Raw genomic sequence first — 14646 nt, forward strand, 5'->3', positions numbered from 1 at the left:
ATATGAAACTGAAATAGCTGTTGCAAAAAAAACAATTTTTATAAAACATTAAGCTTAAGATTAATAGGGGTGCCCAAACTTTTTCATATAACTGTATACTTGTAATGCCTACGCATAACAATGTTGGAGCTTCTTTTTCTGGAACTCCGCATTGTGCCATTATTCCTCTTGTACAAGTGTGAATAAGTTGACAACTTGGCATTACCACGACCCTTGTTGCATGGATTTGTCCCTGCAAAGTCTCATGTCACAGGGAATAGGGACATGTCCAAAAATGATGTCACAGTTAATAGGGACATGTCCAAAAACGATGTCACAGTTAATAGGGACATGTCCAAAAACGATGTCAGACTGAATAAGGACATGTCCAAAAACGATATCAGAGTGATTAGAGACATATCCAAAAACCATGTCACAGTTAATAGCGACATGTCCAAAAACGATGTCAGACTGAATAGGGACATGTCCAAAAACGATGTCACAATGAATAGGGACATGTCCAAAAACAATGTCACAGTTAATAGGGACATGTCCAAAAACGATGTCAGAGTGAAAAAGAACATGTCCAAAAATGATATCAGAGTGATTAGAGACATGTCCAAAAACCATGTTACAGTTAATAGCGACATGTCCAAAAATGATGTCAGAATGAATAGGGACATGTCCAAAAACTATGTCAGAGTGAATAGGGACATGCCCAAAAATGATGTCAGAGGGAATAGGGACATGTCCAAAAATGATGTCACAGTTAATAGGGACATATCCAAAAACGATGTCAGAGTGAATAGGGACATGTCCAAAACCGATGTCACAGTCAATAGCAACATGTCCAAAAACGATGTCAGAGTGAATAGGGACATGTCCAAAAAACTATGTCAGAGTGAATAGGGACTTGTCCGAAAACGATGTCAGAGTGAACAGGGATATGTCCAAAAACAATGTCAGACTGAATAGAGTCATGTCCAAAAATGATGTCAGAGGGAATAGGGACATGTCCAAAAACGATGTCAGAGTGAATAGGGACATGTCCAAAAACGATGTCAGAGTGAACAGGTACATGCCCAAAAATGAGGTCAGAGGGAATAGGGATATGTCCAAAAACAATGTCAGAGTGAATAGAGTCATGTCCAAAAAACGATGTCAAAGTGAATAGGAACATGTCCAAAAACAATGTCAGAGTGAATAGAGTCATGTCCAAAAAACGATGTCAAAGTGAATAGGAACATGTCCAAAAACAATGTCAGTGTGAATAGAGTCATGTCCAAAAACAATTTCAGAGTGAATAGAGACATGCCCAAAAACGATGTCAGAGTGAATAGGGACATGCCCCAAAATGATGTCACAGTTAATAGGGACATGTCCAAAAATGATGTCACAGTTAATAGGGACATGTCCAAAACAATATCAGAGTGAATAGGGGCATGTCCAAAAAACTATGTCAAAGTGAATAGGGACTTGTCCAAAAATGATGTCAGAGTGAATAGGGACATGTCCAAAAATGATGTCAGAGGGAATAGGGACATGTTCCAAAGGCGAGGGGGACAGTAACACCCAACAGTCAATTTATACATTCATACATACATACATACATATATATTTCCATGAGGAATAATAGAGGAACCGTACAATGCATGCATGGCAAAAAAGGATGCTTCACAATTTTATCAGGAATAGGAGCATATTTATGAAACAAATATTTATGTTTACGTTATGCGTGTGACATGTGGCACCTATAATGTTGCATCGTGACTACTGATGAAAAGAGGAGCGGGGGATATTGGCAATTACAGGTAGGTTCACAGGGCTGTGGTCTAGGGGCCATGGACTACCAATCTGACTACTGGACCAGGGTCCTGTGAATCTTTTTGCACAATTCTAATTGGAATATATAGCTGATAATATAAACAAAATTGAAAGGAACTGTCAACTACTACTACGCCATCAATATCTACTTGATAGTGATACAACACCCAGCACCCCTGCCGATCAGCTATTACCCGCACCAGCCATAGGTTCTCGGATGCTGCAGAAACATAGCAGCTCCATCAAAACTACAGTGTCTGTGGCCGGGTGATACAGATCCAATATTGAATTCACATGAATATAGGGGGTGGATATGCAGTACTAGTCCGTGGCCATTATAGAAATCACAGAACATCTGAGTCCAAGCAGCATTCAAGAACTTCCGGAAGTTGCTGGTGCGCGTAACAGCTGATCGTCAGAGGAGCCGGGTGTCACACCCTCACCAATCAGATATAGACCATCAAGAAAAAAGTAGTGGTCAACCCATTTAATTATGGGGGAGCTTTATAGTAAAGTGAACTGCAATGGATTTTTACCTAAGACTAGGGATGAGAGGATCCAAGGAAGTTTGTGTTCATTGGGTTTCACCAAACTTTAGTCCAAAGTTCTGTTCGGGTACCAGAACTCTACCCGATCTTGAAACCGAACCACATAGAAATCAATGTCTGTCTCTCTCTTTCTCTTCCTTGACCTCCTGAACTGTAAAACGGACTTCCAGAAGAAGTCAGTGTTTGGGGTACAGCACCGGATACTAGGTGTCCAGTATGAACCCTGATCTTTACAGTTTGGGTTCGCTCATCTCTACCCAAGATTTTTAGATAGAAAAATTATATAACTGAGAAAAAAATCTCAGATCCTCATTAAATCTTTCCTGGAGGAAAAAACTAAACAAGAGTACTAACCTGTGCCATACAGCACTACCAGCTGAGGGTGCCTCATAGACAAAGAAAACTTTGTTTATTTCTTACATATCATCCAAGTTTCTATCTTATCATTCTCAGTGCGGAAATTATATCACAAAAGTGTGTGGATGTCAGGTATTCTCCACCTGACAAAAGGAATAGGTTATTATTTAGTTTGTTTGTGGTAAGAGGAGCACACCTTAGGAATGGCCTGTTACACCCTGCTGCGTCATGCCAAGCTATGGGCAGAGAGACTGCATACCTAAGAGGCATACCCATTACTTTCAGACTCCTTTAATGCCAACTCATACCAGGGCCTCACAGTCTGCTGAATACAGACTAAAAATTAATGTAAAAAAAAAAAAAGAAAAATATCCCTCTATTAAAATATTAGCGCTGTGCCATTATTGTCTAGTTTACACCTCCACTTCACAGAACTTCTTTGCAGATGCCCATGTTAATCAGTCCTTGGAAACTTAAAAAAAAAATAAATAGAAAGAAATCATTTTACTTTTTTTTAAGGAGGGAGTAGTCTTTATACAGGTCTTTATGGATCCATAATATCTGACAGCTTAAGTGATTCATGAGCAAAGAAAGGAAAGAAACAGCTGAAATTCTAATTTGACACTTTTTCAGACATTCACAAAGGGGAGAGATAATGGGAACAAAATGCTCTTGAAATTTGAATAAAATCTACATGAAAGTGTTACCTGCTAATTTGTATTTTTTTTGCTCCAAATTATCTTCAATTATTTAATTAGCATAAATAGAAGAATAAGAAATCTCCGGAGAACAATAATTCCTCATGCGCAAATGAGAAATAAATAAAATACACTAATTCTAAGTAAGATAGAAAATTAAAAAAATGTTAGTTATGTAGTAAATATATGTACAGTATACTTAATATAGATATAAAAATGGGTTATATTTTTGCTGATCTAAAAATTAAAAGGAAGCATTTAAAGCACCACTACTGTGTTTTATTAATTTCAGAACAGGTATGGTGATACTAATCCCTGCCCCTAGTCTTATACTTACCAGCCGCTGTCTTCTGCTCTTCCCGGCGCCGCTCCCATCCCATGCCACCTTCTTGTGACCGCAACTTCTGACTGACCAGAAGTCAGAGGTAACGGTCACAAGTTCTCAGTGTAAGGCCGGGATCACACATACGTGAGATACGGCCAAGTCTCGTAGGTGAAAACCCAGCTCTGGCACCGGCACTCTGGGGGGTTTCCGGAGTGCCGGCGCCAGAGCTGGGTTTTCACCTGCGAGACTCAGCCGTATCTCACGTATGTGTGATCCTGGCCTAAGTCTATGAGATCCTCATTCTGGCCTCATCCTACCTCTCATAGACTTACATTGAGTTGTGACTTTCGGATCACCCAGCAAACACTGGAGCGATCCGGCAGGTCACAAACTGCTGGTGGAGACCAACTGGAGCAGCGCTGATAAAACATGAAAATAGAGGCTGATAAGTATGAGGCTAAGGGCAGGGAATTTACATTAGTGATACCACTCCAGCTCTATAATAATAAAAAAAATCTCTAGAGTGGACTTTAAGAATAGAAACACTCTAAAGTGCATGCAACAGACCTCACTGTCTAACATAGGGTCCGTTGACTTTCCATTATGATACGTCATAAAAAAAAGGCAGCATGCTATGGGTTTTCATTTGCGAAAATGGCGGATTCTGTGATGGGCCTCTTCTCGGAGACTTCAACGAAGAAGTGTATGAAACGTAGGCTGTACAGTGTCCTCCAGTTTTTGTGAGACTACATCCCAGACATGCTGGGAATTGTAGTCTCAGAACAGCTGGAAGGCCACAGGCAGTGAGTGAGAATAAATATAAGAAACGTGACACATAAGAAAATAACCTTAGTGGGTTTCTATGAGGGGCTGCCACTAAGTTAAAAAATAGAGTTTAATTAAGGCCATGTTCTCACATAGCGTAAGCGCTGAATTTTTCTGCTACATTTGTTGTGTAGAAAAACGACTGCTTTGGAACTGTACATTTTTGGTGCATTTTTTACCTATAGGCTTCTATGGGGAGCATGAAAAAATACGTAAAAATAAAGGTAAAAAATATAATTCCATTTTGAAGTACAAAATCTGAGTGCACTGAAAGGGAACTATTTGCCCAAACTAAGGACATTATGAATAGCACCCTGACTGCATGATTGCAGACAGGTATATTATTTAAAAAAAAAAGGGTGGTGCCGCCCCGGCCCACTCTACTCAGAACCTCTGCAGGTGATTGACTGGTCTCTCTCTTGAGTGCACATAGGGAAAGAGCTGTCAATCACCTAGAGCAGCACCGGGAGACGCCGGCCCACGGTGACGCCAGATAAGTCTCATCTCCGGCTATGATCCACCATTTTCAAAGTATATGTTCTCTGAAAAAGCGGAGCAGATCACTGGAGAGATCGTGCAGCCAGGGTGCGATTCATGCTGCCCTTGGTTTGCACAGCATGAATCATCTGATATGTTCCCTTTAAAAAAACGTGTGAAATCTTACAAACTGTATCACAACATGGAAAAATCTATAAAAAAACACAATGCAAAATGCAATAATCAGCACAGATTGTCATTGCGTACTTTGGTGCAGATACTTGCAAAGAAAAAAATGCAGCGCTTCCGCATTTTCTCTGCAAAATTACACCAAAGCACCAAAACTAATTTGCCAGGTTAGAGATTTCCAGAATTGAATTGTCAAATCAAGCGGTCTGAACGATGCTTATGGGATTTATGGGACACAATATTATTATTTATTCCATGGCTCTTGACTCAGGAGGAGAGAGGACCCTGCCCGCTACGGCTCACAGTCTACAAGGGATGGGTGAAGATAGAGTTGGTCGTGCAGCAGTATGGTGCACATTATGGAGCACCATGTCTTGGTGCACCGTGGTTTGGTGGAGGTCACAGAGCCTCATCAATGTTCTCTTCTAACATGTGCAAATGTCATGTGTAAGAAAAAGAGAACATCGATCCAATATAAGAAAGAACAAAACTACACGTTAAATGGACAGAGTCCATGACAGACCGGGGCTTTCCAGTGTTCCCCAACTTCAGTCCTCAAGAGCCACCAAAAGGTCAGTTTTTCTGAATTTCCTTAGTATGGAGATAATGGAGATATCACCTTGGAGATAATTACAGTACTTGCACAGGCAATAACTCCATCATCTGGGCAACACTAAGGAAATCCTGATAACATGATCTGTTGTTGGCTCTTGAGGACTGGAGTTGGGGAACACTGATCTAGACCAATCTGATGGGGAACAGATATAATATGATGAATTATTTTGAAATCTGACTTGGATTAGATAAACTTTTTATGCATCCTGTTCAGCATGTCCCCCATTGTATATGGAAGTCACCATATAAACCAAAAAATAGGTTTGTTTCCATATTTCACCCATGAACTATAACTTTCCTTCATCCCGATTCATTCATATCACTGTTATTTATTGGTCTTTAGAAACTAAGTAGAATAAGCACAACATAAAATGTAGAATTTTACTTGATGATCTTCACATCTGTTCATACTTTAATCGTCCTATTCTCGTACTATTAAATAAAAAACAACAGAAAGCGCTATACTATAATAAAACAGTATTTTTTATTCTAGACCTCTTCTTGGAGAACGCTTGTAACAACGACAGGGAATGTAATAAATAAAGCATTTGCAATGTGCCCTCTGTACTCTGCTTTCAAGTTATGGGACCAGGCTTGTTGGCACTACAATTAAACGCAGGTACATTCGCCAAGTAGAATTATTTCCCAATACCGACCGCGGCTGAAACTAACTCTTCCAAAGTTCTTCTTGTTTTTTTATATCCAGCCTGTTTAGTAATAAACTGTAACCAGCTCTACTAATTAAAGCAATCTTTATCTTAATGCCAGGATGCAGGGATGAAGTCCAAGAAGAGGTGTGTTTATCAGGCTAAAAAATAAAATAATAGTAATCATCAAAGACACGTAAAAAGGCAAGTGCTGATGTGTTTAGGAGTGGAAAATTCCCAATAAACGTAGATGTAATCAAGGTTCCTGGTGATATGTCAGTAATCCGTCACATATAACCACACACAACAACTAAAAACTGGATTCCATCCCCTTAAAGATATATTCTGCCTTCGAGTGATGAAATCCACTTACAATTGATCTCTGGAACCTCATTGCTGCCATCACCGAAGAAGGTCCTGGCTCTGAGACCACAAAGTAGGTTAAGCCAATAAACATGCAGCTATGAGGAGTGGGATTTTCCAAGTTATGGGGTCAAGGTGGTTTAAAGACTTAGGACCCACTTAGTTTAGAACAACAATGTTAGAGCCAGTGGAGGGACCCTCAGTGATAATAACTAGTGACACACCCTTCCAAATATATGGTTTAGTTTGTGGGCATAATAAGCCTGGCAATGCCAATGCAATGGAAAGATCTTACGCATATAAAACAGGAAAAGCAACATTACATGTTAATAAGGCATAGACGACGCCAGTATTGCGCGACTCGGGTCCCACAATGCCACTTTTGGCAACTTTCTTTTTAGACAATATTATAATAATGTCCCATTACCACTCTCTCCATTGACTTGTACAGAGCGGTGCTATTACAGGTCAGAAAAAGTTTTTAAAAAAGTTTCAGCCAAACACAACTTTTGTGGCAGAAGTGATGGATCCCCACAGCACCAACCAATACATTCCTGTAGGACACAATGGTGCTGAGCAGAACAGCAGGTGGAAGTAGTGCAGCAGAAGTTACTGTCCACCTCTACTATCATTAATGATGCCAGAAGCAGGGGACTCTGGACCCCTCTGGCATAATCTGCTCCTTCATTCCCCAAATACCCATGGGATAGCAGCACAGACCCCCAGCACTTACCCTGGATTAATTGGCGCAGTCAGTCAGTGGCACTGCCATGCCAGGACCCTGGGACAATGCTGATCCTGACTCCTTGTAGCAGGACAAGGATTAATTCCAACAGCCAGCAAGCCACAAAACCCAATCTCAACATGTCATCATGATTCAGTATCCCAAAAAGTATCCAGTAATAAGGAGAAGCCACAGAATAATCCCAGAGCTCTGAGGGTGGGAGAGAGGGGGCGCCCAAATCTGCCCCACTGCTACTAGTGGTCACCTGTGCCAGTGCCAGGACAGGGCAGGGAGGGCACCGAGGGCTGCAGGACAGCGCTGCTTGTGTAACTGGTAGCTGTGCTCAGGCTGCTCCTCCTCCCGGCCTCTGTGTGTGTGCAGTGGGGAAGAGGGAGTGAATGGAGGAGTGAGAGGCTGGAGCACAGCACCGAGCAGCAACTACTGCAGAAACTAGGTCACATCATTAGCAACCGGAGAGGGAGAGCTGCGCCGGCTCCTGCCGCCGCCGCCGCCGCTGCTGCCATGGTGCTCCTTCCTGCAGCCCCCTCACGGCAGCCTGCCCAGCGCCATGCCGCCCCTCTGCCAACCTGTCCTGGCACCAGAGGCTCCCGCCACAGCCACGGCTGCCCTGTACTGCTCTGCTGCATGTACAGAAACACAGAAAGGACAGAGAGATAAGGGATAGATCATAATAGAGATTATAGAATTAATAATAGATATATAATATAGATAAATATGTAGATAGTGAAAAATGGAACAGCACAATAGAAAAAATGCAAATTGGGTGCAAAGTCCCCCCAAAACAAAAAATATCCAGATTTTGCATAAGTATATACATATACATATGTATATATATATATATATATATATATATATATATATATATATATATATATATATACATATATATATATATATATATATATATATATATATATATACATATTATGATTTGTATATATATGATATGTATATATATATATGAGATATATATATATATATATATATATATACACATATATAGTATGATTTAAAAGAGAAAACACAGCAGTTTGACAATACATGGCTTCACCCAACCATTAACCATGAGTGGAGAAAAAGTTTTGGTGTTATCATTCATATTCTCTGAAAAAAGGGCCAAGAAAGCAAAAATTCTGCCGGGGTATGTAAACTTTTGAGCTCAATTGTACATAGATTTTATGGTTTATATTATATATTTATTATTATTGCTATATATTTATCTATTAAATTATCTATAAATTATCTTTGTAATATTTTTATTTATCTAGTTATTTTTTGTTTTGTTTTGTTTTAAGCCAGAAATATCAGTAAATAAAAACCTTCAATCTTCTGTCCAATTTTTTTTAAACTTTTTTTCAGTTTTATCTATTTCTGGAAAAGCTGAGTGTGAAAACATATGACAGCCCTTAGGCTAGGCTCATACATATAGGCCAAGTTCACACAACTGTATTCTCCATAAAAAAAAAAAACGAAAAAAAAAAACAAAACAGCAGACAGACAGCGCTCAGGCCAATGTTATTCAGTGGGGCAGTGCAGATGAGAGTTTTTTATTTTTCACAGGCCAAATCAGCACAGGAAAAAATGCAGCAAGCACTAGTTTTTTTCTGCATGTCAGAGAAGACTCATCCCATTCAAATCTATGGGCGACTTTCAATAAAATTGTATGGCACATGGAGCCAGCCTATAACATCTCATTTTTACGGATATATTTGAATTCTTTTGGCATAGAAAACTGTATTTGACCTTGTACATTTTTAAAAACTGCTGATGTATCAAAAACGGATTGCATATGGAGTACAAATGGATGACAAATGAGGAAAAAAGTTTTCTGGATGTAACTCTGTTTTTTTTTACACGCTTGTGTGAAATTAGCCACCCAATGCTCTCTGCTGACCATGAGAGGTTCCGACAAAAACTCCGAAAGGGCCCCAGCAGAGCCATTCACTTCACTGAAGTTGACGGAGTCACTTTGGACACTGTGTAGCCTTTGTCCTGGCAATATTCGTCCTTTTTAGACATTGTAGTAGATCGACTCACTAAGCTGCTCAAAGAGGTAGTCACAGGAACACTTACCATTTAAGTTTTCAACTGGTTTCTTAAAATGTACTGCATAAACCATAAACCAGTGCAAAGTTAAGTAAATAAACACGGCCCATCTGGCATAATGGGAAAAACAAAATAGCGTACAGTAGAGTCTTTGTGGCTGTGGGGATCCACCCTCTCAGGGAAAAAATAAGACACTGTTCAGTTCTCCTTAACCCCTTTACCCCCAAGGGTGATTTGCACGTTAATGACCGGGCCAATTTTTACAATTCTGACCACTGTCCCTTTATGAGGTTATAACTCTGGAACGCTTCAAAGGATCCTGGTGATTCTGACATTGTTTTCTCGAGACATATTGTACTTCATGACAGTGGTAAAATTTATTTGATATTACCTGCGTTTACTTGTGAAAAAAACGGAAATTTGGCGAACATTTTGAAAATTTTGCAATTTTTCAAATTTGAATTTTTATGCCCTTAAATCACAGAGATATGTCACACAAAATACTTAATAAGTAACATTTCCCACATGTCTACTTTACATCAGCACAATTTTGGATGTTAAAAGTTCACCAGCATTTTCTCATTTTTACAACACCATTTTTTTTAGGGACCACATCACATTTGAAGTAATTTTGAGGGGTCTATATGATAGAAAATAACCAAGTGTGACACCATTCTAAAAACTGCACCCCTCAAGGTGCTCAAAACCACATTCAAGAAGTTTAGTAACCCTTCAGGTGTTTCACAGGAATTTTTGGAATGTTTAAAAAAAAATGAACATTTAAATTTTTTTCACAAAAAATTTACTTCAGCTCCAATTTGTTTTATTTTACCAAGGGTAACAGGAGAAATTGGACCGCAAAAGTTGTTGTACAATTTGTTCTGAGTACGCCGATACCCCATATGTGGGGGTAAACCACTGTTTGGGCGCATGGCAGAGCTCGGAAGGGAAGGAGCGCCATTTGACCTTTTCAATGCAAAATTGACTGGAATTGAGATGGGACGCCATGTTGCGTTTGGAAAGCCCCTGATGTGCCTAAACATTGAAATCCCCCACAAGTGACACCATTTTGGAAACTAGACCCCCTAAGGAACTTATCTAGATGTGTGGTGAGCACTTTGACCCACCAAGTGCTTCACAGAAGTTTATAATGCAGAGCCGTAAAAATAAAAAATCATATTTTTTCACTAAAATGATCTTTTCGCCCCCAATTTTTTATTTTCCCAAGGGTAAGAGAAGAAATTGGACCCCAAAAGTTGTTGTGCAATTTGTTCTGAGTACGCTGATACCCCATATGTGGGGGTAAACCACTGTTTGAGCGCATGGCAGAGCTCAGAAGGGAAGGAGCGCCGTTTGACTTTTCAATGCAAAATTGACTGGAATTGAGATGGGACACCATGTTGCGTTTGGAGAGCCCCTGATGTGCCTAATCAGTGGAAACCTCCAATTCTAACTGAAACCCTAACCCAAACACACCCCTAACCCTAATCCCAACCACACCCCTAACCCCAACCACACCCCTAATCCCAACCCTAACTACACCCCTAACCCTAATCCCAACCAGGGCCGCCATCAGGGCATTACAGCCATGACTGGCGTATGGGGCCCGGTGGGCAGAAGGGGCCCGCATCGGGCCCCGTCTAATCTGCTCACCAAGCCCCCCCTGCAGGGGCTGCGGCACACTATTGACGTGCGGGCCCGTGCCCGCACGTCAATAGTTAACAGCCGCCGCCAGCCAGTCGGAGGCTGGCAGCAGACTTGAGCGGCCGCAGTGCGCAGTCGCACTTCGCTGGCGTCTGACGTCGTCAGCCTCCGGCGAGTGCGTCCTCCACCTGCATGGAGGAAGTGACCTTCGCCCGCCGCAGGAGCACATGGCCAGGTAAGAAGTATTTTTTTTTTTGGGTAGCGGCGATCCAGGGGGGGGGGGGGAGGAGGGGGCCCAGGGCAGTATGCTGGACACGGGGGCAGAATGCTGGACACGGGGGCAGAATGCTGGACACGCTGGGGCAGAGGAGATGCTGGACACAGGGGCAGAATGCTGGACAAAGGGGCAGAAAGCTAGGCAGAGGAGATGCTGGACACGGGCAAAATGCTGGACAAGGGGGCAGAAAGCTGGACACAGGGGCAGAGGAGATTCTGGACACAGGGGCAGAATGCTGGACAAAGGGGCAGAAATCTGGACACAGGGGCAGAGGAGATGCTGGACACAGGGGCAGAATGCTGGACAAAGGAGCAGAAAGCTGGACACAGGGGCAGAGGAGATGCTGGACACAGGGGCAGAATGCTGGACACGGGGGCAGAATGCTGGACATGGGGGTAGAAAGCTGGACACGGGCAGAGGAGATGCTGGACCCAGGGGCAGAATGCTGGACACGTGGGCAGTTTGCTGGACACGGGGGCAGTTTGCTGGACACGGGGGCAGTATGCTGGACACGGGGCAGTTTGCTGGACACGGGGGCAGTATGCTGGACACGGTGGCAGTATGCTGGACACGGTGGCAGTATGCTGGACATGGGGGCAGTATGCTGGACACGGGGGCAGTATGCTGGACATGGGGGCAGTATGCTGGGCATGGGGGCAGAATGCTGGACATGCTGGGGCAGAGGAGATGCTGGACATGGGGGCAGTATGGGGGTGACGCTCATCCAGGGATCTTCATGTGGGTAAGATTGTGCTTGTGCTTTTGGAAGGGGACCTTTTGACGCCGGATGGCTTGGTACTCATATTGCTCCTCCGGGCACTCTCCATGTTAGTCCTCATGGTGGATCAGGTTCTCTGACCGGCACCTCTATTAACATCATAGTAGCATTGGCTTATATATATCATGGCGGTTATGGGGTGGTTCATGGTAACTGGGTCCACAGAGTAGGATGACATGGAGTCATTGTACATCTTCTCTTTGTACATTATTATATGCCAATAGTTGGCTGCTTACTTGTGATATAACATGGATTCCTGGTTTTTTCATTTGGTGTCTTTTAAATGTGTATGTTTTTAATTGTGTTTCTAATAAAGTTTGTTACTTTGCTATATATACTCCGGTTGTCCTCCTTTATATACACGGGGGCAGTATGCTGGACACGTGGGCAGTATGCTGGACACGGGCAGAATGCTGGACAAAGGGGCAGAAAGCTGGACACAGGGGCAGAGGAGATGCTGGACACAGGCAGAATGCAGGACATGGGGGCAGAATGCTGGACACGGGGGCAGAAAGCTGAACACGGGCAGAGGAGATGCTGGACACGGGGGCAGTTTGCTGGACACGGGGGCAGTATGCTGGACACAGGGGCAGTATGCTGGACCCGGGGGCAGTATGCTGGACCCGGGGGCAGTATGCTGGACCCGGGGGCAGTATGCTGGACACTGGTGCAGAAAGCTGGACACAGGGGCAGAAAGCTGGACACAGGGGCAGAATGGAGATACGGGGCATGATTGGAGACACAGGGGGCAGGATGAAAAACATGTCGGCATGACTGGAGACACTGGGGCATGACTGGAGACAGATGGGGCAGGATTGGAAACAGATGGGGCAGGATTGGAAACAGATGGGGCAGAATGGAGACACGGGGGGCATGATTGCAGACATGGGGGCATGATTGGAGACGGGGCAGAATGGTGATATGGGCATGATTGGAGACACTGGGGGCAGGATTGGAGACAGATGGGGCAGGATCATGGGGCAGGATGGATACGATGGAGACAGATGGGGCAGGATGGGGAGATCATATGGGGCAGAATGGATACTCATTAGGGCAGGATGCGAGAACATATGGCTGATGCCAGGAATGAGACACACGGGGGCTAGGATGGTGAATATTATTACCATAGGGGCTAATTAAGGGATATTATTACTGCAGTGATGTATTTATTTTAATTTTTGAGTATACTGTTTTAAATGGGGGGCGGTCCTGTTACTGTGTAGAGTGATACTATGTTACCTTCTTCATGTGGTGTAATGTAGAAGTTGGGAAAATTAAGTAATGTGTTCTGCAAGCGGAACTCGAGATAACTGTGTTATTCCCTGCAGAAACGAGTCCTGGCTGGATGAAGTGATGGCGATCTGTTCTGGATGAAAGATGAAGGACTTCACCTAGAGACGTCACTGGTGAGTCAGTGTGTTACCTGTTATGACCCCAATGGCGAGGGTCTCAGAGGTACGTGGAAGTCTGCAGAATACAAAAATCCAGCTCATAGGGCAGTGGTAACTGGGTTGACCATATATCTACTCCTAACGCCAACACTAGAAGTAGCCGGGGATCATTCCTACGTTGATTCTAGATGACACGCTCCAGCCGGAGAATCTAGCTACCCCTAGTAGAGGAAAACAAAAGACCTTTCTTGCCTCCAGAGAAGGGGACCCCAAAGCTGGATAGAAGCCCCCCACAAATAATAACGGTGAGGTAAGAGGAAATGACAAACACAGAAATGAACCAGGTTTAGCACAGAGAGGCCCGCTTACTGATAGCAGAATAAAGAAAGGTAACTTATATGGTCAACAAAAACCCTATCAAAATCCACACTGGAAATTCAAGAACCCCCGAACCGTCTAACGGTCCGGGGGGAGAACACCAGCCCCCTAGAGCTTCCAGCAAAGGTCAGGATATAGATTTGGAACAAGCTGGACAAAAATACAAAACCAAAACAAATAGCAAAAAGCAAAAGGCAGACTTAGCTGATATAACTGGAACCAGGATCAGTAGACAAGAGCACAGCAGACTAGCTCTGATAACTACGTTGCCAGGCATTGAACTGAAGGTCTAGGGAGCTTATATAGCAACACCCCTAACTAACGACCCAGGTGCGGATAAAAGGAATGACAGAAAAACCAGAGTCAAAAAACTAGTAACCACTAGAGGGAGCAAAAAGCAAATTCACAACAGTACCCCCCCCTTAGTGAGGGGTCACCGAACCCTCACCACGACCACCAGGGCGATCAGGATGAGCGGCATGAAAGGCACGAACTAAATCGGCCGCATGAACATCAGAGGCGACCACCCAGGAATTATCC

At 43.1% G+C, this 14646-nt stretch overlaps 1 protein-coding gene across 2 annotated transcripts in view; it reads right to left on the reverse strand.

Moving 5' to 3' along the window:
* LOC143805674 (neuronal PAS domain-containing protein 2-like) overlaps positions 1 to 7919 on the reverse strand; it is a 163513-nt gene extending 155594 nt beyond the window's left edge. The window contains exon 1 of one of the 2 annotated variants that reach the window (XM_077285214.1): positions 7837 to 7919. The gene's annotated coding sequence lies outside the window, so the exon portion shown is untranslated. The other variant, XM_077285213.1, reaches the window with a different exon arrangement.
* Between the last annotated feature and the right edge of the window lie 6727 nt (positions 7920 to 14646).

This window comes from Ranitomeya variabilis, chromosome 2 (genome assembly GCF_051348905.1).
Source record: "Ranitomeya variabilis isolate aRanVar5 chromosome 2, aRanVar5.hap1, whole genome shotgun sequence".
NCBI lineage: Eukaryota > Metazoa > Chordata > Amphibia > Anura > Dendrobatidae > Ranitomeya > Ranitomeya variabilis.